Source organism: Eptesicus fuscus, chromosome 21, assembly GCF_027574615.1.
Source record: "Eptesicus fuscus isolate TK198812 chromosome 21, DD_ASM_mEF_20220401, whole genome shotgun sequence".
Taxonomy (NCBI): domain Eukaryota; kingdom Metazoa; phylum Chordata; class Mammalia; order Chiroptera; family Vespertilionidae; genus Eptesicus; species Eptesicus fuscus.
In genome coordinates, this window is record NC_072493.1 from 23,992,716 (window position 1) to 24,014,480 (window position 21,765).

Genomic DNA, 21,765 nt, shown 5'->3' on the forward strand with positions numbered 1-21,765 from the left:
TAATCCACTTGCTCATTGTGAGCAAAGGGGACCGGCCGTGAATGAGACAAGTTCCCTGCTCTCCGGAGCGCACACTGTACCGAGAGCAGATGAATCAAAAGGCACAAAGACCAGGAGCAGGGAAATGTCAGACGTGCTGAGTGCTGTGCGTCCAGGCACAACTCCAACAGGGGTGACAAGAAAGGCCCCTCTGAGGAAGGGCAGGAGGGTCCCATGCCAAGTCAGGTTTACGTGTTGGCTCAGCCAGGCTGTCGTCTCGGTGATTCAATCAAATGCTTACCTGGATGTTGCTGTGAAGGTATTTGTGGACATGGTTAACCTCTGTGTCCAACTTCCAGTAACGCAGACCACCACCCTCCATAATGTGTGGGCCGCACCCACTCAGCTGAAGGACTTGGGGAGAAACACTGAGGTTTCCACGAGGAAGGAGGAAGTCTGCCTCTGGACAGCAGCGTCGGCTCCTGGTGCTTCAGCCCTGCCCCATGAACACAGGCTTGCCAGGCCCACAGTCGTGGGAGCCAATTCCCTAAAACAGAGTTCCTTAGATCTGTAAACTCTCCTACTGGCTCTGTCTCTCCACACAAGATGGAAACTCTGTCTGAGTCCTGGGACTCTATTGTCTGAAGGAGCCGCAGGAGTTACGAACACGTGGACTTCTCTAGTGTGCTTCCTTCTTAACGAGGTTCTGTGCAGCTGGGAAACTGCAAGGCCGGTAACAATCGGTTAACTACGGTGCTCGTGGCCATTTCTGTTTAAAAGCCAGGCTGGGCATCCTGCCCTCCACAGCACCATGGCACTTTTTCCTGTGGCAAAATGTGATTAAATATAAACCATTTCAGGTTAGACCACCATTTCCAGAAACATAATTTCCTAAGTTGTGGACTGCCAGTACTTGTTGGATTATGCTTTTTAACCAAGAGCTATTTTGTAAACAAGGCCTGAAAAAACTTTATAAGCATGACTCTGGTAGATTTAAACCAGTGGTTTCGACTGCAGCTGCACATTCGCCGGGATAGGTTGGTTTGAGAGCACCCAGTCCAACCAAGACAACTGAACCCGTCACATGACAGCCTCACCAGAAAGTTGGAGACGAAGACGGTGCTGACCTCCCTTCTACATCCATTTGTTGAAAGAGCAAAGGAGCGACAGAAAGCATATTCAAGTACCAAGAGTTATGCTGTTTTCATTAATTTATTACAACTAGAACAAGGCCCTTTACAAATGACAGCTTCACTGTGATGGAATTCACATACCATACATTTCACTGATATGAAGTGTGTGGTTCACAGCTTTTGGTCTTCCACCACGACTATAGGATAAGAAGGCCCCTCTGACACCTGAGAGGGTCTTGTCAGACCTCGACGCGGCAGGAGTTAACTGGGGACTAGCACCACGAACTTCCAGCTGAGAAAGGGCTGGTGGCAGCGGCTGACAGGTGGGGGCTGGGCCACCTGGGCAGGATGGAGTGAAGGCTGGAGGCCTGTCCTGAGGGCCTCGGCACCAGTCAGAACCCGCTTCCTGACTCCTGAGCACCCTGGCCCACGTTCCTTCCCATGTTCTCTTACTTTGGCACCACGAGGGCCCCTTTACTTTCAAGGCAAGTTGTTGGGGATGGGGGGCCCTGGGGCCTAGGGCACCCATCCAGCCCTGTGGGGTGGGGAGAAAGGCCAGAGCTTGGGGATCTAATCCTGCCTCTCTATCTGACCCTCAGGGAAACCTTCCCTCAGTGCTATGGCTCCAGCCAGGCCATTCTGCTGCCCAACCAGGGGAGAAAGGAGGGTGGGATCCTACAGGCCAGAGCACAGCAGTCGGTTGAGCAAATAGTGATCTCTCAGGATGGGAGACAGGCTCGGCCCTGCCCGGGCGCCTCAACAAAGGAAATGGGCCAGAGTCAGGAGTGCTCTCCCTTCTGGTGGGCACATCCAGGTGGAGACAGGCGCACCTGCAGCAGCAGACGGAAGGCAGGGCTGGCGAACACTGACTCACTAGACGTGCCGATTGGGACTTGCATCTCTCTGCCCCTCCCTTACTCTCCAGCAGGGGTGGGGAACTTCTTTAATGCCAAGGGCCATTTGAATATCTATAACAGGGGTCCTCAAACTTTTTAAACAGGGGGCCAGTTCACTGTCCCTCAGACCGTTGGAGGGCCGGACTATAGTTTAAAAAAAAACAAAACTATGAACAAATTCCTATGCACACTGCACACATCTAATTTTGAAGTAAAAAAACAAAACGGCAAAAACACCCGCATGTGGCCCGAGGGCCGTAGTTTGAGGACGCCTGATCTATAACATTATTTTGGGGCCATACAAAATTATCAAAAATTAGCCTGCTATATTTGGTTAAACGTTTAATTAACTCCCCCCTAATGCCTTGGCAGGGCCAGACCAAATGATTTCTCGGGACTTCTGTGGCCCGTGGGCTGGATGTTCCCCACCCCTGCTCTACAGCAAGTCCAGTGAGCAGAAGGCACTGCCAGTCCACAAGCAAGGGTGTGGGGGTGTCTTCTGGAGTGAAGCTGGGGGCTCCATCATGACCCCAGCAAACAAGGAGTCTCGGCCACCCCAGGGACACAGGGCAGAGTGCTCTCTCCTCCCTGCGCTGTCCTGGGGAAGCTGTTTTGCCAAAACATTCTCTCCTCTCACCTCCACAGGCTTCACTGGAGAACTACCACCCTGCCCTCCGACCCGGCCCTCAGTCAGGAGTCAAGAATTTGGTGGCCGACGCCCAAGCCACAGGTCAAGGAACCATTCTCTCATCGATGCACAGGAAGGGTTTTCAACTTTTGCTCTTATAAAGAGCAGAGCTAAGGCCAGAAATCTGTTCAGAGAAGCTCAATGGCAAATGGAGTTCTGCCGCTCATCCAGGTTTCCCGGAGAGCCAGTGCTCCCTCCATCGAATTACAGGCTTGAGGGAGATGCTTCTTCCGGGCCTGGAATCCTGGCCTGGACCGAGTGAAGAAGGCTGTACATCAATGAAGTGAAAACACAAACCGCTTGACAAGAGAAGGAAGCCAGCCAGTGGCTGACTGGGGAAACTCACTGGCAGATAAAGATGGATAGAGTGTGTGAGCGAGTGAATGCATTTGTGCGGGTGTACATTTGTGTGAGTGTGGACTCACATACACACATTTATCTGTACGCACACGCACACACACGCACGCTCACACTCATGCCCCGTTCTGTTCACTGGGAGGGCTGAATCCGGACACCCGGGAGCAGGAGCACCCCCAGCACCCAGATTGTGGTTTCTAAATACCATCTTCCTCTAACAGTGACCAGGATTCCTTGGAGAGAGCCGATTCCAGTCTGGGCAGGAAAAATACCCGATGCTTCTGGAACATCTTGACACATCAGATGGCTGGGAAGCCATCAGGAGCCTGGGCACTGTCAATGCCCGGAGAGCCAGCTGGACGGGGCGTACTGAGAGCAACAGATTACACCCTGTTGAAGAAAATTGTAATTCATGAGTTCATACTCAGACAAATAGGCAAACAAGTGAAAGTTTGAGGAAGCGTGAGATGTTTATATAGTTTTCAAGTACTTTTCTACAAAATACTTATAATAAAGAGGGAAAGTAACCTTGCAGGGCGGGGCCTGGCAGACATCATCTTAATTAAACAATCAATGTTCACATGGCCAGTAATGAGACAAACTAAAAATTTACCCCATCCCCCCTGGACGCATAGAGAGGCATAGCTCCACTTCCTGCCATTCCTACCCAACTGGAATCTCATCTCCAGGAGACACCAGACCTGGTGTGCAACAGCCAAGTGCCAAGGTGGAGCACGTGGGAACCGATGAGAAAGCTGCACAGACTAAAGGAGGTGGGACGAAGCTCTGTGTGACAATCCCGTGCCGAGCACCGAGGGACCCTCTGCTCCCCAGCCAGGCTGGGACAGGCTCAGATGGACGGTGTCTCTTTCTGATTCTGACTCACACTGAGGCTTGTGGAAGGCCTGTGTCTGTAGGGGACACGTGCTGGGCTGTGGAGATCATGGCTGGCCCCCTCCCTTCGCCACATTTCCTGCACACTGGCAGCGCTCTCTGCAGGGCACTCCTTCGCCTTTGCATGGAGCTGCTGTCTCACCCACATGTCCCTGGGTGTGAAGACTGGTCCTTCCACTCCTCACCTCTGCTCATTTCTCCGCTGCCTCTCCGGATCTGAGCAACGCCCCCTTCCCTCCCCCCCACACACACTGTATGCAGCACATTCTGCTGCCTGGAGTTTCACCCCAGAGGAGGGCCCAGGGCTGGGGGGGATGATGAGGACATTAACAGGGAGGGGGTCATTGAAGAGGAACTCCTAGGGCCATGGGTCTGAGCAAGGCCCCAAGGGACAGGCATATCCCTTGCACCCTGAGCATCCACAGGAGGTCCCTGACCCAGTCCATCCACTGTCCATGCCTCCAGTAAATGCTGCATTACAGATGCCAGCATGAGAACACCCCTTGGGCCAGGGTGTCCCTCCACATACTTCTCCCCTCTGCCCTTTTATGTTACTCTACTGTCACCCCCACATAAGGATGGGAAGCCAGCTGGGCCCTGAGGGTGTCTGGCCTTGCTGGGGAAATGGAGGCCTTTATTTTATTTTATTAAATACATTTTTATTGATTTCAGAGAGGGAGCAAGGAGAGATAGAAACATCAATGATGAGAGAGAATCATTGATCGGCTGCCTCCTGCACGTCCCCCTACTGGGCATGTGCCCTTGACTGGAATCGAACCAGGGACTCTTCAGTCCGCAGGCCAGTGCTCTATCCACTGAGCCAAACTAGCTAGGACGAAATGGGGGCCTTTAGTGCATTCCCCCTCCCTCCCTCCCTCCCTTTTCCTCACACCAACTCCTGCACCAGCAGGCCCTGCCTCCACCCAGTAAGTGCCAGTTACACCCCCTCCCCAATGTGACAGACAAAAATGTCTTCAGACACTGACCAATGTCCTATGGGAGGAAGAGAGCCCACCCTTGTCCACAGTTACCCGCAAAGCTCCAGCTCTATGGCTTATTGGCAAAATGACTCCACCAGCTGAGTGGGGAGGCGGTGGGGGCTGCGGCCTGGGAGCTCTAGGCATCCAGGCAAGTCCCCAGGGCCTCTGGGGACCTGGTCCCGGCTGGCTGGCGAGAGAAGCATGAGAAGAAAGCAAACTTTATTGGGGACACAAGAGGTCTATCTGCAGGGTTTGTGATAAACTCCAGCAGAGCCCAAACACAGGCTTTCCTTGTCATCAGTAGCCCACAGCCTGAGTCAGCTACGCCCACAGCACTGAGATCATTCTAGAGAACCCCCAATCACAGACGAGGTGAAGGCTGGAGGAAGCGAGTGAGAGGGAGCTGGTTGGCTGTGATAAGCCAGGGGGCTCAGGGGGTTCCGGGGCTGCCCCTGGCCTGTGGCCAGCATGAGGTCCTCCCTGAGGTATGCTGCCCGCCGGGCCCAGCAAAGAGAGCCTGGGAGTCCATGGAGAAGCCTTGACCCACACCCACTCAACCTGGCTGGGAGCCAGGGGCCCCAGTGTGATCACACCCAGAGGGCCTCACAGGGAGCAGTCAGCAGCAGGGGCAGCGAGGGAGCAAGGCCTCACGGCTCACCTCCTCCTGACAGCCTGGTGGCCCGAGCAGGGCTGGAAGGACATGGTCAAATAGAGCTATCTAAAAGCGATATTTAAGCCAGCCCAGCCCATGGGCAGGTGAGTGCTGGGCAAGGATCTCCAGGAGGCCTTCTGGGTCCATTTCCCATGGCTGGCAGGGCCAAGAGGGCAGCACGGGCCTGTGCAGGAGAGAGGCTGCTGCTTGTCCCCCCCAAAAAGGGGCCCCAGCTTTGGGGTTCAGATCCACTTAGGGTTCAGGCAGTGGTGATGCGTGGTTTGTGAGCAGAGGGGTCAGATGGGTGGTGCACAGGAACCAAGCTGACAATCAGACCTCTGCCCACACTCCAGTCCACTTCAGTGTCCCTTCTCCTTGGGCCCTCCCGCCACCCAGCTCTCCCAATCTTTCTCTCTGAGAAAACAGGGAGTTGGTGACAAGATGGAGGACAAATTCAGGTTTTGTGGGGCCTACAGTTTATGTTATTTGGGAGGATCTTTTCGAGAAAGGCAATACAAAATCACAGATACCAGACTCGGTGAATGCTTAGCTACTGCTCTCTGGGTGTCCTGAGAATGATCTATCTGATGATCACATGACGACTGACTGGGAAACTGGGATTATTCTGCCCAGGAGAGCTGCGACACCAGCCACAGACATCGCCAACTGTCTTGGGCCAAATTGGCAATAGTCTAGCTTTCCTTGAGATTTTTGCTCTCCTTTCATCATATGTTAATCCTATTTTTTAAGTCCCATAAGACATTATTTTCCTTATTAGAGGACCGGTGAACAAAATTCGTGCACAGGGGGTGTGTCCCTCAGCCCAGCCTGCACCCTCTCCAATCTGGGACCCCTCAAGGGCAGTCAGACATCCCTCTCACAATCCAAGACTGCTGGCTCCCAACTGCTCGCCTGCCTGCCTTTCTGATTGCCCCTAACCGCTTCTGCCTGCCAGCCTGATCACCCCCTAACCACTCCCCTGCCAGCCTAACTGATGCCTAACTGCTCCCCTGCCAGCCTGTTTGCCCCTAACTGCCCTCCCCTGCCAGGCTGGTCAACCCTAACTGCCCTTCCCTGCAGGCCTGGTCCCCCACAACTGCCCTGCCCTGCAGGCCCAGTCACCCCCAACTTCCCTCCCCTGCTGGCCTGATTGCCCACAACTGCCCTCCCTTGCAGACCTGGTCCCTCCCAAATGCCCTCCCCTGCTGGCCATCTTGTGGTGGCCATCTTGTGTCCACATGGGGGCAGGATCTTTGACCACATAGGGGCAGCCATCTTGTGTGTTGGAGTGATGGTCAATTTGCATATTACTCTTTTATTAGCTAGGATAGAGGCCTGGTGCATGGGTGGGGGCTGGCTGGTTTGCCCTGAAGGGTGTCCCGGATCAGGGTGGGGGTTCCCTTGGGGCATGGGGGGGCCTGGGCAAGGGGCCTGTGGTGGTTTGCAGGCTGGCCACGCCCCCCGGCGACCCAAGCAAAGGCCCTGGTATCTGGGATTTATTTATCTTCTATAACTGAAACTTTGTAGCCTTGAGCAGAGCCAAGCCTCCTGCTTGCTCCATGGCTACAGCCATTTTTGTTGGGATTTATTTATCTTCTATAATTGAAACTTTGGAGCCTTGAGTGGAGGCCTGGGGTGGCCAGGGTGTGTGGAAAGCTTGGCTTCCTCCATTGCCGGGGAAACCCAAGCCTCCTGCTCTCTCCGTGGCCGCAGCTATCTTGGTTGGGTTAATTTGCATACTTGCTCCTGATTGGCTGGTGGGCATGGCTTGTGGGTGTAGCAGAGTGATGGTTAATTTGCATATTACTCTTTTATTAGATAGGATAGTTTCAGTTTTTAGACTACGCACACATTTACCACTTTCTCTGCTCTCCTTTCCTTCTGCATCTCAGGTCTTCCATCTGGGATCACTTCCCCTTTGACAAAAGTATAGTCTTTAAAGTTCTTTTAGGGCCTGTCTACTGGTGGCACACTTTTCCCTTTTGAGTGTGTGTTTTATTTTTTTTTAAAAAGTTTAAATTGAAGAATGGCAGAGATAAGTTGCAACCATAGCACTCCTTCTTACAATGTGCGTGCCCTCAAAACAGGCTCTTCCTCCCTGGGGGGCTAGAACAGTGTCCTCTTCCCACACTATGCACATGCAACTCATCCATGTGACTGCAGGAGTGACAATGTGTTTGTTCATTTCCATGGCTGTTCCGTATCCTGTGGAATGAGTTGACCGTGAAGAGTTGTCCTTTCTGCCCTGGCTGGTAGCTCAGTGGTTAGAGCAGCAAAGAGTCACAGGTTTGATTCACAGTCAAAGGCACGTACCTGGGTTGCAGGTTTGTCCTCAGCCCCCTTCAGGCACGTGAGGGAGGCAACCAATCAATGTGTCTCTCTCGCAATGATGCTTCTCTCTCCTCTCTCTCTCTCTCTCTCCTTCCTCCTTCCACTCTAAAAAATCAATGGAAAAAAATATCAAAATATCTGGTAAGGCTTAACACCAACAACAAAAAAGAGTTGCTCATTCTGCTAGTGATGGGCATCTGAGGATTTCCCATTGGGGCTCACAACCCACTGCTGGGGCTGTCGTGGCATGTCTTCAGAAGCACACGTGCCCGTGTTCTTTTGGACAGAGCCCAAGAGGCTGCTGAACCATCATGTGCATGTGCTCACTTCAGCAGAAGGCGCCTCACTGTTCCCTCAGTGGTTTTATCAATTCCTACCCTGCCCTTATGGCATAGGAGGCCCCGGAGTTCACCTACCTCAATATCGTTAGTCTTTTAAATCTTAGCCATTCTGAAAGTGTCTCATGGTGGTTTTGATTTGATCAGTGAGGTTGAGCCACCTTTTCAGATATTTATTGGCCATTTGGAGATCTTTTTGTGTTACATTTCTGTTCATGGGTTCATGCCTTTTTCCTTTTTAGGAGGTGAAGTGGGGGGATAAAAATTAATTAACCATTAAATAATTCAGCAGTAACAAATGAATAAGAGTTATAACCCTCATTTCTGAAAATGATCAGGATGGCTTTTCCTCCTCCATCTCCATTCCTTCTTTTGCAGGCTTCCTAGCAGCACCCCTGTGCTTGGTCTATCTACACATGGAATTGTGTGTCTGTATTACCTTACAGGTAATAAAAACCTGATTACCTCTCATAAATAAGTCCTTTATTGGCTGAAAGGATAGCAAATATCCATCCCACTCTGGCTTGATTTTCTGTCCTCTTTTACTAATGCTGTCTCTGATAAACCAAAGTTCTCAATTGGCATGAACGCCAATTTGTCATTCTTTTCCTTTATAGTCAGTATTTTTTTTTTTAAATCCTCATCTGAGGAGTGAGGTTATTTTTTCCATTGATTTTTTTAAGAGAGAGCAGAAGGGAGGGGGGAGAAAAAGAGAAGCACCTACATGAGAGAGATACATCGATTGGTTGCCTCCTGCTCATGCCCCGACTGGGACTAGGAATTGAACCTGCAACCCTTCAGTCTGTGGGCCTGTACTCCAGCCACTGAGCAAAACTGGCCAGGTCTATCATCAGTATTCAGTTTAAAACACTTTTGCTAACTCAAGGCCATGAAAAAATCTTAGTTTCTCCCAAAAATTTTGTTTCCTTTCATAATTTTCTCTGTAACTGATTTTGTGTAAGTTGTGAGGTGGGGATTCATAATTGTTTCCTTTATGAATATCTAGTTGACCTGGAACCACTTATTAACAACAGCGTCCTTCCTCACTGAGCTGCAGTGTCTCCTGGGTCATCCACCAGAAAGCTGTATGAGGGGGTTTGTTTTCAGGCTCCGTATCCTGCCCATTGCCCTCTGGACAGAATGATTCTCACACTAACACTGCTTTGCTTTCTGGGAGCACGTCAGTCATCCAAAGTCTTCAACACCGTCTTCACTAGTCTTGGCCTTTTGTATTTTTCAAATACATTACAGAATAAGTGTGTCAATTTCCACAAAAATCGGTGCTTGAATTTCGGTTGGAATAGCACTGAATCCACCATTTAGGGAAGAATTGACCTTGTTACAATATTAAGGCTTGCAATCCACAAACATGCCCTACACTTCCATTTCTTAGGTTTTCTTCACTTTTCTTCAATAATATTTCACCACTTTCTGTCTCAGGTATCTTTTGTTAGATTATTTCTATGTGGAAGTGTCTGGAAGGTTATCATAAATAAAATTTATAAATGATCATTATTGTTTGTTTCTGATATTTAGAAATACAATTGCTTGGCCTATGTTGAGCACGAGTCCAGCAATCTTGCAAAATTCACTCATTGCTTTTAATATTTTGCTTTTGGATTTCTTTGGCTTTTCTTTTAAATAATCATATCATCTGTGAAAAAAAAAACACCAATGAGTTTCATTTCTGGCTTTTCAAATCGTATACCTTTAATTCTTTTCTGGCTAGGTTCTGTGGTGCAGTGCCAAGCAGAAGCGGTGCTGGGCAGCCATCCTTGGCTCAGTCCCACCTCAGGGACAAGCTTTGGCTACTTCACAGTTACGTGGGATGTTTGTCACAGATTTCTTATTTGATCAGATTGGGGAAGTTCCTTTCCATTCCTGGTTTGCTAACAGCTCTCTTAATCATGAATGGGTGTGGAGTTGTACAAATGCTTTTTCTGCATTTATTGAGATGATCATGTAGTAGTTTATTTCTTTGTTGATGAGATGAACACATTTATTACTTTTTTAAAATATTACACAAAACTTGAATTCCTGAAGCCAACCCAACTTGTCCATGACATATCATCACTCAATATCACTGAATCCGCTTGCTCATACTTTGCTTAGGATTGTCTGGGATTTTCAAGAGAAGCACTGTCCTATAACTTTCTCTCTCTCTCTTTTCTTTGTAACATACTTCTCAAGTTTTGATGTCAAGGTTATATTGCTTCATAAAACAAGATGGGACACGAACCTCTTCTTCTGTTGTTCTATGGGAGAGTTTGTAACAGATTGCTGTTCTTTCTTAAACATCTGAAACATTTAACTTCAGTGAAGTCTTCTGAGCCTGGAGTTTTTCTTGTGACAAGATTTTAAATTATAGGTTAAGATTACTTGAAGGTAGGCACTATGAAGAATGACCTCAGCAAAATGGCAGAACAGGAGTTTCTGGTGATCATCCCCTTCCAGAAACATTAATTTGAACAGCTATCCATACATGAAAATACCTTCAGAAGAGCTAAAGATTCCATGTGAGAGATTACAGCTCCTGGGTTAAGCCCAGATAAGAAAAGACACATTGAAGAGGGTAAAAAAGACAGTTTCATGTTGTCACCCTTCCCCCCAGGCCCAGGCACCCCAGCACAGAGAGACACCCTCCACAAAGGAGAGTATCCAACTTCACCATGGACTCCAGGGTGATAGGTGCCAGGTTTGTCTCAGTGAGCCTGGGTTCCAGGCCCAACCCTGTGGACCCAAGCACCAGATCTGCTCACCTGCTGACCCAGGCACCAGGGTGGCCTACCCAAGAACTCCACTCATGTTCGTGGATGGGCTAAGTGGTGTAGGACTTTCCCTGCCACAGTCAGTCTGTGAAGACTGGAAGAGGTGCCTACTTCTTCAAATGTACAACATTTGAAGAATCATGAATAATCTCAAAGAAAAATGATACCACAAAAGGAAGCCAATAAAAACTCGAATGACTGACTCTAAGAAATCCAGATCTATGAAATACCTGAAAAGAATTCAGAATAACATTTTAAAGGAATTCAGTGAACTAAAAAAACACACAGACAGCTAATTAAACAAAATTAGGAAAATGAATAAAATGACAAGTTCAATAAAGAAATAAAACACATGGTGTGTTTTTTTTAAATACAACTTATAGAAATCTTAGAGTTAAATAAGATGTCTGAAATGAAGAATCAGAGAGTGCTTCAATAGCAGACTGGATAAGCAGAAGAATTAGTGAACTAGAAGACAGGCCATTTGAATCATCCAGAAAGAGGAGCAAAAAGAAAAGGAGTGAAGAAAGCCTAAATGAATTATGGGATATCATTAAAAGAAAAAATACTAGATATTATGGAAGTACCAGAAGGAGGAGGGAGAAAGGGGCAGAGAGCTTATTTAAAAAAATAGTGGCTGAGAACAACTCATATCTGGGGAGAGATTTATATCTCTAACTTCATAAAGCTCATTGATTCTGCCCACTATGCCAAATTTCAACCCAAAATGATTTTCAGCAGGACACATTCTAATAAAACTGTCTAAAATCAAAGATAGAGTTTTAAAAGGAACAAGAGGAAAAAAATTCTCACATACAAGGGAGCCTCCAGAAGGCTATAAGTACATTTCTCAGCCGAAACTATGGAGGCCAGGAGAGTCGGGTGATGTATTATTCAAAGTGCTGAAAGGAAGAAGCTGCTGGAAGAACACCGGCAAAGTTGTCCTTCAGACATGGAAGACATAAAGGCTTTCCTAAACAAATAAAAATGGAGGGAGTTCATCACCACTAGACCTGTCTTAGAAGAAATGCTAAAGCAGTTCTTCAAGCTGAAATGAAAGGACACTAAACAGTAACATAAAAAATAGATGCAAATAAAAATTTTACACTGGTAAAGGTAAGTATATAGTCAAATTCAGAATACTCTAACACTCTAATACAATGGTGTGTTAATCACTTAACTCTGGTGTAAAAATTAAAAGACAAAATTATTAAAAATAAGTACAGTTACAATAATTTGTTAATGGATACAGAATATAAAATGATGTAAACAGCAACATTGAAAACAAAAAAATTGAGAGTAAGGAAATAAAAGTGTAGTAGGGTTTTTGTATGAGATCAAAGTGGTTATCAGCTTTGAAAAGACTGTTATATTTATAAGATGTTTTATGTAAGTCTCATGGTAACCACAAAGCAAAAACCTACAGAAGATACACAAAAGATCAAAAGAAAAGAATCAGCCCTAGCTGGTTTGGCTCACTGGATAGTGTTGGCCTGTGGACCGAAGGGTCCCAGGTTCGGTTCCGGTCAAGGGCACATGCCTGGGTTGCAGGCTCGATCCCCAGTAGGGAGCATGCAAGAGGCAACCAATCAATGATTCTCTCTCATCATTGATGTTTCTATCTCTCTCTCTCCTTTCCTCTCTAAAATCAATAAAAATATTTTTTTTAAAAAAGAAGAGAATCAAAATACACCACTAGAGAAAATCATCAATTCACAAAAGGAGATAGTAAAGAGGAAGAAAAAAGAAACAATAAAATAGCCAAAAACAATACCATGGCATTATTATGTTTTACCTATCAATAACTACTTTAAATGTAAACAAGTAAAATCTAAAAAAAAAAAAAAAAAAAAGGCATCAAGTGGCTGAATGGATTAAAAAAAAAGCACCTCAATTGTATGCTGTCTACAAAGAGACTCATTTTAGCTTTAAGGATACATAGGCTCAAAAGGAAAGGATGGAAAATATATGGAATGAAAATGGAAAAGAAAAGACAGCAGGGGTAGCATGGACTTTAAGTCAAAAACTGTAAGAGACAAAGGTCATTATATAATGACTAGATGCCCGATGCACAAAATTCATGCAAGAGTAGGCCTTCTTTCCCCTGGCTGCCGGCACTGACTTCCCTCTGGCACCCAGGACCCGGGCTTCCCTCCAGCCACCAGCACCTGGGCTTCCCTTGCAGCCCTGGCTTCGTCAGGAAGATCATCTGGAAGGACATCTGGTCTAATTAGCATATTATGCTTTTATTATTATAGACTAGAGGCCTGGTGCACGAAATTCTTGCACTGTGGGGGGGGGTGTGGGGAGGAGAGGAGGGTCCCTCAGCCTGGCCTGCACCCTCTTACAGTCCAGGAGCCCTCAAGGGATGTCTGACTGATGGCTTAGGCCCACTCCCAGATGACAGTTGGACATCCTCAGCGCTGCCGTGGAGGCAGGAGAGGCTCCTGCCACTGCCACTGCGCTCACCAGCCATGAGCCTGACTTCTGGCTGAGCAGCACTCCCCCTGTGGGAGCACACTGACCACCAGGAGACAACTCCTGCCTTGAGCAGGATTGGGCCAAAACTGGCTCTCTGACATCCCACGAGGGGTCTCAGATTGCGAGAGGGCACAGGCCAGGCCAAGGGTCCCCACCGGTGCACTATCGGGGCCAGGGAGGGACGCGGGGAGGTTGGCCAACCAAGGAGGGACCACAGGAGGCTCCAGGGTGTGTCTGGCCCGTCTTGCTCAGTCCCTGTCAGCCAGACCCCAGCAGCAAGCTAATCTACCTGTGGAAGCGTCTGTCCCCTGGTGGTCAGTGCACATTATAGTGAGTGGTTGAGTGGCCTTAGCATATCATTAGCATATTACGCTTTGATTGGTTGAATGGCCAACAAGACAACTGGACACTTAGCATATTAGGCTTTTATTATATAGGATAAGGGGGTTAATTCAGCAAGAGGACATAACAAATGTAAATGTATATATTGCTCATAGTGCTGGTTTCTGAAATGAAACACACAACTGGCAAACCTTTAGCTAGACTAAGAAAAAGAGAGAGAAGACACAAATACATATAATCATAAATGAGAGAAAACATTACAACTGATTCAAAAGAAATACAAAGGATCATAAGAGATGACTATGAACAATCATACACCAAAAAAATGAACTAGAAGAAATGGTTGGAAAATTCCTAGAAACAAGACTAAATCAAGAAGAAATAGCCCAGCCAGTGTGGCTCAGTGGTTGAGCATCAACTCATGAACCAGGAGGTCACAGTTCAATTCCTGGTCAGGGCACATGCCCCAATAGGAGGAGTGCAGGAGGCAGCCAATCAATGATTCTCTCTCAGCATAGATTTTTCTATTTCTCTCTCCCTCTCCCTTCCTCTCTCAGAAGTCAATAAAAACTTTTTTTTTTTTAAAGAAGAAGTAGAAAATCTGAAGGGACCATGAATGAGTAAGGATAGTAAACATTAATCAGAAACCTCCCAGCACAGAGAAGCCCAAGACCAAATGGCTTCACTGGTGAATTATATCAAACATTTAAAGAACAATTAAGGCCAATCCTTCTCAAACTCTTCCAACAAATTAAAGAGGAGGAAATACTCCCAAACTCATTTTACAAAGCCAGCATTACTCTGATAAAGCCAGATGAGGACACTACAAGAAAACTACAAGTCACTTATATGCACATATGCATAACCCCTGGACACAGACAGTGGGGTGATGAGGGCCTGGGGGTAGGGAGGGATGGGAAAGGGCTGGAAGAGGTTAATGGGATGAAAAGGAGGACCTATGTAATACTTTCAACAATTAAGATTAAAAGAAAATTACAAGTCGATATTCCTTATGAAAAAAAATGCAAAAATTCTCAATAAAATACAAGCAAACCAAATTCAACAGCACATTAATATGATGATACACCCTGATCAAGTGGGATTTGTCCCTAGGATGCAAAGATGATTCAACATACGCAAATCAATGAATGGGATATACCACATTAATAGAATAAAAAATAAATATCATATGATCATCTCAATAGATGCAGAAGCATTTGACAAAATACAATATCCTTCATAATGAAAACTCTCAAGAAATACAATGTAGAAAGAACATACTTCAATATAATAAAAGCATATAAGACAAACTCAAAGCTAACATCATACTCAACGGTGAAAGGTTGAAAGCATTTCCTCTAAGATCAAGAATAAGACAAGAGTGCCCATTCTTGCCACTTCTATTCAGCATGATATTGGACATCCTTGTCAAAGCAATCAGGCAAGAAAAAGAAAAGGCATCCAAATCAGAAAGGAAGAAGTTAAACTGTCTGTTTATATATGATACTAGCTTTCCCGTTGCAGGAAAAATCCTGCAATAGGATTTCCTGCTGCACTCTACCCCGCCTCCGTTCCTCCCTTGTCCCCCGCCTCACCTTCTCCTCCAGCCCGCCCGCGTTTCCCTTCGGCCCCGGCCCCGCCTCCGCCCCGCCCTTGTCCCCCGCCTCACCTTCTCCAGCCCGCCCGTGTTTCCCTTCGGCCCCAGCCCCGCCTCCGCTCCGCCCTTCTCCCCCGCCCCGCCTCCGCCCCGCCCTTGTCCCCCGCCTCACCTTCTCCTCCAGCCCGCCCGCGTTTCCCTTCGGCCCCGGCCCCGCCTCCGCCCCGCCCTTGTCCCCCGCCTCACCTTCTCCTCCAGCCCACCCGCGTTTCCCTTCGGCCCCGGCCCCGCCTCCGCCCCGCCCTTGTCACCCGCCTCACCTTCTCCAGCCCGCCCGTGTTTCCCTTCGGCCCCAGCCCCGCCTCCGCTCCGCCCTTCTCCCCCGCCCCGCCTCCGCCCCGCCCTTGTCCCCCGCCTCACCTTCTCCTCCAGCCCACCCGCGTTTCCCTTCGGCCCCGGCCCCGCCTCCGCTCCGCCCTTGTCCCCCGCCTCACCTTCTCCTCCAGCCCACCCGCGTTTCCCTTCGGCCCCGGCCCCGCCTCCGCCCCGCCCTTGTCCCCCACCCCGCCTTCTCCTCCAGCCCGCCCGCGTTTCCCTTCGCCCCCGGCCCCGCCTCCGCCCCGCCCTTATCCCCCCCCCCCCCCCCCCGGCTTGCTTGCTTCTTCGAAGCTTTACTCCCTTCTGCAGCTCTTGACTTCTTTGGACGCTGTCTTGATATGCAAATTAGCCGCCATCTTTGTTGGGGCAATTTGCATACTCGTCCTGATTGGTTGGTGGGCGTGGCTTGGCTGGTGGGCGTGGCTTAGGTGTAGCGAAGGTGCGGTCAATTTGCATATTTGTCTATTATTAGATTAGATGGTTTATAGAGAAAATCCTAAAGATCCCTCCACCTCAAACTGTAACATAAATAAACAAATTCAGTACATTTGCAGGATACAAAACCAACATATAAAAATCAGTTGCATTTCTATACACTAACAACAAACTATCTGAAAAAGAAATAAATAAAACAATTTCATTTATAATAGCATAAAAATAATAAAATACTTAGGAATAAATTTAGCCAAATCTTTCAAGGAGGTGTAAGATTTCTATACTGAAAAGTTTAAGACATTTATGAAAGAGAAATAAATGGAAAGATATACCATGTCTATGAAACAAATATTGTTTAAAATGTCCATACTAACCAAAGCCATCTACAGATTCAATGCAATCCCTATCAAAATTCTAATGGCATTTTACAGAAATAGAAACAAAATCCCAAAATTCTCAATGGAACCAGAATAGACCCAAAATAGCCAAAGCAATCTTGAAAAAGAAAACAATGCTGGAGATATCACAATTACTGGTAGCAAACTATACTACAAAGTTATAGTAATGAAAACAGTATGGTACTGGCATAAAAATAGACTCATAGAACAATGAAACAAAACCAAGAGCCCAGAAATAAACACAACATATACAAACTAATATTTCACAAGAGAACCAAGAATATGCAATGGGCAAAAGACAGCTTCTTCAATATATGGTACTGAAAAAAATGGATATTCACATGCAAAAGAATGATATTGGACCCCTATTATAAAACCACTCACAAAACGCTGACTCAGTCGGGTGTCGTAGGGCTCCGAGGAGTGGTGGTGAGGGCACCAAGTACACCTCAGATGGCTTGGGTCCAACACGGCCATGGTAGGCACACTGGTGTGGAGGACTATGTCTGGAGCAAGGATTTCCAAGACTACCTCATGAATACAAAATATATTTAGGGAATGCTGTGGCCCTGCTTTAGAAAACTAAGCCAGCTAGGCGGCAGCTGGAAGAGTCTGCAAGTTGCTCTGAGCTTCCATGGCTTAGATGCAGCCATCAGAAAAGAGATCATAGAAAAGCTATTGCCTATACAGTCCTCTTAATCATTTGTTACCTGGGATATTGAGCTCTTAGGCTGTCAGAATTCTAGTTCATGAAGCAATCTGTATCATTCTGGTTTAGCCAGATAGCAGGAAAACCTCGCAAGGACAAACTTCCCCCAAACAAATGTCTGCACCAGCCAGTGTACCTGTAGAATAGTTTGCACAACCTGGTTGGGGTTGAGCCTCACAGTCAGCCAGCCTGAGAGGAGATCCCACCCACAAATGGGGCAACAACAATCAAGACCCAATTATAACAGAAGAGCCCAAATAATCCACAAATGGGACCCTCCTAGAACATCCATCTCAGCAGTTTAAGGAGATCGCACCACTGGGTCCCACAGTACATTTACTACAAAAGGCCACCACACGAAGACTGGGAGTCATAGCAATTCTAATACACAGAAACAAACACAAAGAGACAACTAAAATAGGGAGAAAAAGAAATCTCCAAATGAAAGAAAAGGAGAAATCTTCAGAAAAAGAACTAAATGAAATGGAGATAAACAATATATCATAGAATTCAGAGTAATGATTATAAGGATGTCCAAGGAACTAAGTGAGAACTATAAGGAACTTAGTGGGAAATAGATCAGCATAAAAAGGGACATAGAAACCATGAATAAGAACCAGCCAGAAATGAAGAATACTATATCCGACATCAAGAATATACTGGAAAGAATTTAAAGTAGGCTGGATGAAGCAGAGGATGGAACCAGTGATTTGGAAGACAATGTAGAAAAAAATGAGAGCAACGAAGAGAGAAAGCACTTAAAAAGCATGAGGATAGTTTAAGGGAACTTAGGGACAACATGAAACAGAACAACATCTACATCATAAGGATACCAGAGGGAGAAGAAAGTGAGCAAGGGAAAGAGAACATGTTTAAAAAATATATTTACAGAAAATTTCCCTAATCTGGTAAAGAAAAAAGTCACACAAGTTCAGGAAGTACAAAGAATCCCAATCAAGATGAACACAAAGAGATCCACACCAAGAAACATCATAATTAAAATGATAAAACTTTAAAGACAAAGAGAGAATCTTAAGGGCAGCAAGAAACAGTTACCTACAAGGGAGTTCCCATAAGGCTGTCAGCTGATTTCTCAACAGAAACACTATAGGCCAGAAGGGAATGGCATGAAATATTCTAAGTAATGATAAGCAAGACTACTGAAACCAAGACTACTCTATTCAGCAAGAGTATCATTCAAAATAGAAGGTGAAATAACAAGCTTCCTAGACCAAAAAAGAAAAAAAAAAAAAGGCTAGTTTGTTACCACCAAAACAGCATTGCAAGAAATGCTAAAGGGACTGTTACAAGAAGAAATATATGTAGGGAGAAAGGAAAATAGGCATAAAAATAAAAATAGCAATAAATAAGTACCTATCAATGATAACCTTAAATATAAATAGATTAATTGCTTCAACGAAACAACATAGTGAATAGATAAGAAAACATGACCCATATATATGCTGGCTATAAGGGACCCACCTCACGCACTGGCTGGTGTGCTCAGTGGGTAGAGCATCAGCCCATGCACTGGAGGTCACGGACTCCATTTCATGTGTCTCGGTTGTGGGTTTGATCCCCAGCCCCAGTAGGGGCAAGTGGGAAGACAACCAATCCATATGACTCTCTCACGTCAATGTTTGTCTCCTTCTCTCTCTCTCTCTCTCTCTCTCTCCTCTCTCTCTTTTCTCTCTCTCTCTCTCTCTCTCTCTCTCTCTCTCTCTCTCTCTCTCTTCCCCCGCCTTTCCACACCCCCCTTCCTCCATCCATTCCACTTTGAAAATCAATAGAAAAATATCCTCGGACGAGGATTAAAATAAATAAATAAATAAACACACACATACACATATCCTCAGGTGAGGATTAACAAAAAACATTTTTTAATCACATGATCATACCATAGATGCAGAAAAATCATTCGACGAGATCCAGGAATAAACTTAACCAAGGAGGTAAAAAACTTGTACTTGGAAAAACTGTAGAACATTAAGAAAGAAATAAAGATACAAACAAGTGGAAGCATATACTGTGTCCACAGATTGGAAAAACTAATATCATTAAAATGTCCACACTACCCAAAGCAATCTATAGATGCAACGCAATTCTAACTAACATACCATCAGCGTATTTCACAGCTCTAGAACCAATATTACAAAAGTTTATATAGAACCAAAAATGACACCAGATAGCCTCGGCAATCTTAAGAAAGAAGAATAAAGTTGGAGGAGTCACTACAAAGCCACTGTAATCAAAACAGGCTGGCACTGGCACAAGAACAGGCATATAGACCAATGGAACAGAACAGAGACCCCAGAAATCAACTTACTCCTTTATGGTCAATTAATATTTGACAAAGGAGGCAAGAGCATATAATGGAGTAAAGACAATCTCTTCAATAAATGGTGCTGGGAAAACTGGACAGGTATATGCAAAAAAAAAAAAAAAAAAAAAGAAACTAGACTACCAACTTACACCTTACACAAGAATAAGCTCAAAATTGACAAAAGACTTAATTGTAAACCATGAAACCATAAAAATCCTAGAAGAAACATAGGCAGTAAAATCTCAGACACCTCACATAGCAAGATTTTCACCAATATATCTCCCAAGGCAAAAGAAACAAAGGAAAAAATAAACAAATGGGACTATGTCAAACTAAAAAGCTTCTGCACAGCAAAAGAAACCATCCTCAAAATGAAAAGGTAACCTACTATATGGGAGGACATATTTGCCAATGATACATTTGATAAGGGGTTAATTTCCAAAATATATAAACAACTCATACAACTCAACAAAAGGAAGACAAACATGCCAACTAAAAAATGGGCAAAGGATCTGAGTAGACACTTATCCAAAGAGGACACACAAATGGCCAAGAGACATATGAAAAAAATGCTCAATGTCACTAATCATCAGAGAGATGCAAATTAAAACTATACTGAGGTATCACCTCACACCTGCCAGAATGGCTACCATCAGTAAATCAACAAACAAGTCCCAGCAAGAATGCAGAGAAAAGGGAACCCTAATATACTGCTGGTGGGAATGCAGACTGGTACAGCCACTGTGGAACACAGTATGGAATTTCCTCAAAAATTAAAAATGGAACTGTTGTTTGACCCAGTGATCCCACTTCTGGGCATATATCCTAACAATCCTGAAACACCAATCAGAAAGAATATATGCACCCCTATGTTCATAGCAGTGTTATTTATAATAGCTAATATCTGGAAATAGCCCACGTGCCCATCAGTAGATGAGTGGATAAAAAAGCTGTGGTACATTCACACAATGGAATACTATGCAGTTGTAAAAACGAAGGAGCTCTTACCCTTTTCAACAGCATGGATGGATGGCGGTATTATTATGCTAAGTGAAATAAGCCAGTCAGAAAAAGACTAATTATCACATGATCTCACTTACATGTGGAATCTAAGGAATAAACTGATGAACAAAATAGGTCCAGAGACAAAACAGGCCCAGGATGCATGAAATAGACTGACAGATCTCAGAGGAAAGGGTGTTGGGAGGGGCAGGAAGAGATTAACTAAAGAACTTAAAGCATAGTGCAGAGACACAGGCAATAGGGTGTTGAAGGCCTAGGGTGGGTTGGGGGCTAGGTAGAAGGGAGATGGGGGACATCGGTATAATACTGTCAACAATAAAAAATAGATTTTAAATAAATACAAGGGAAAAGGTTAAAAAAAACAACAACCAACACTCATAAACCTGAAGTACATTAAAGACTTCAATGTGAGACCTGAAACATAAAACTCATAGAAGAAAACAAAGAGAAAAAGATCTTTGATACTGGTCTTGGCAATAATTTTTGGATGTCACACCTAATGCACAAGCAACAAAAGCAAAAACAACCAAGTGAGACTACATCAAAAAAGACTGTGCAAAGCAAAAGAAATAATCAACAAAGTGAAAATGAACCTACAGAATGGGAGAAAATATTTATAAGCCAGCCATCTGACAACAGGTTAATATCGAAAATAAATAAGGAAGTCATATAACTCTATAGCCAAAAAAAAAAAAAAAAAATCCAATTAAAAAAGTAAACAAAAGAACTGAATAAACACTTTCCCAAAGACAAACATGGCCAACAGATATACGAAAAGATACTCAACGTCACTCTTCATCAGAGAAATCAAAAGCACAATGAGGTATCACCTTACACCTGCTACAATGGCTATTATAAAAAATACAAGAGATAATAAGGACTGGTGGGGATGTGGAGTTAAGAAAACCCTTGTGCAATGTTGGAGGGACTATACATTGGTCTGGCCACAATGGGAAACAGTCTGGATGTTCAAAATAGTACTGCCATATGATCCAGTAGTGCCACTCTGGAAATACAATCAAAGGATTCCATAAGTTTTATACGTCAACTTGTCATATTTAAT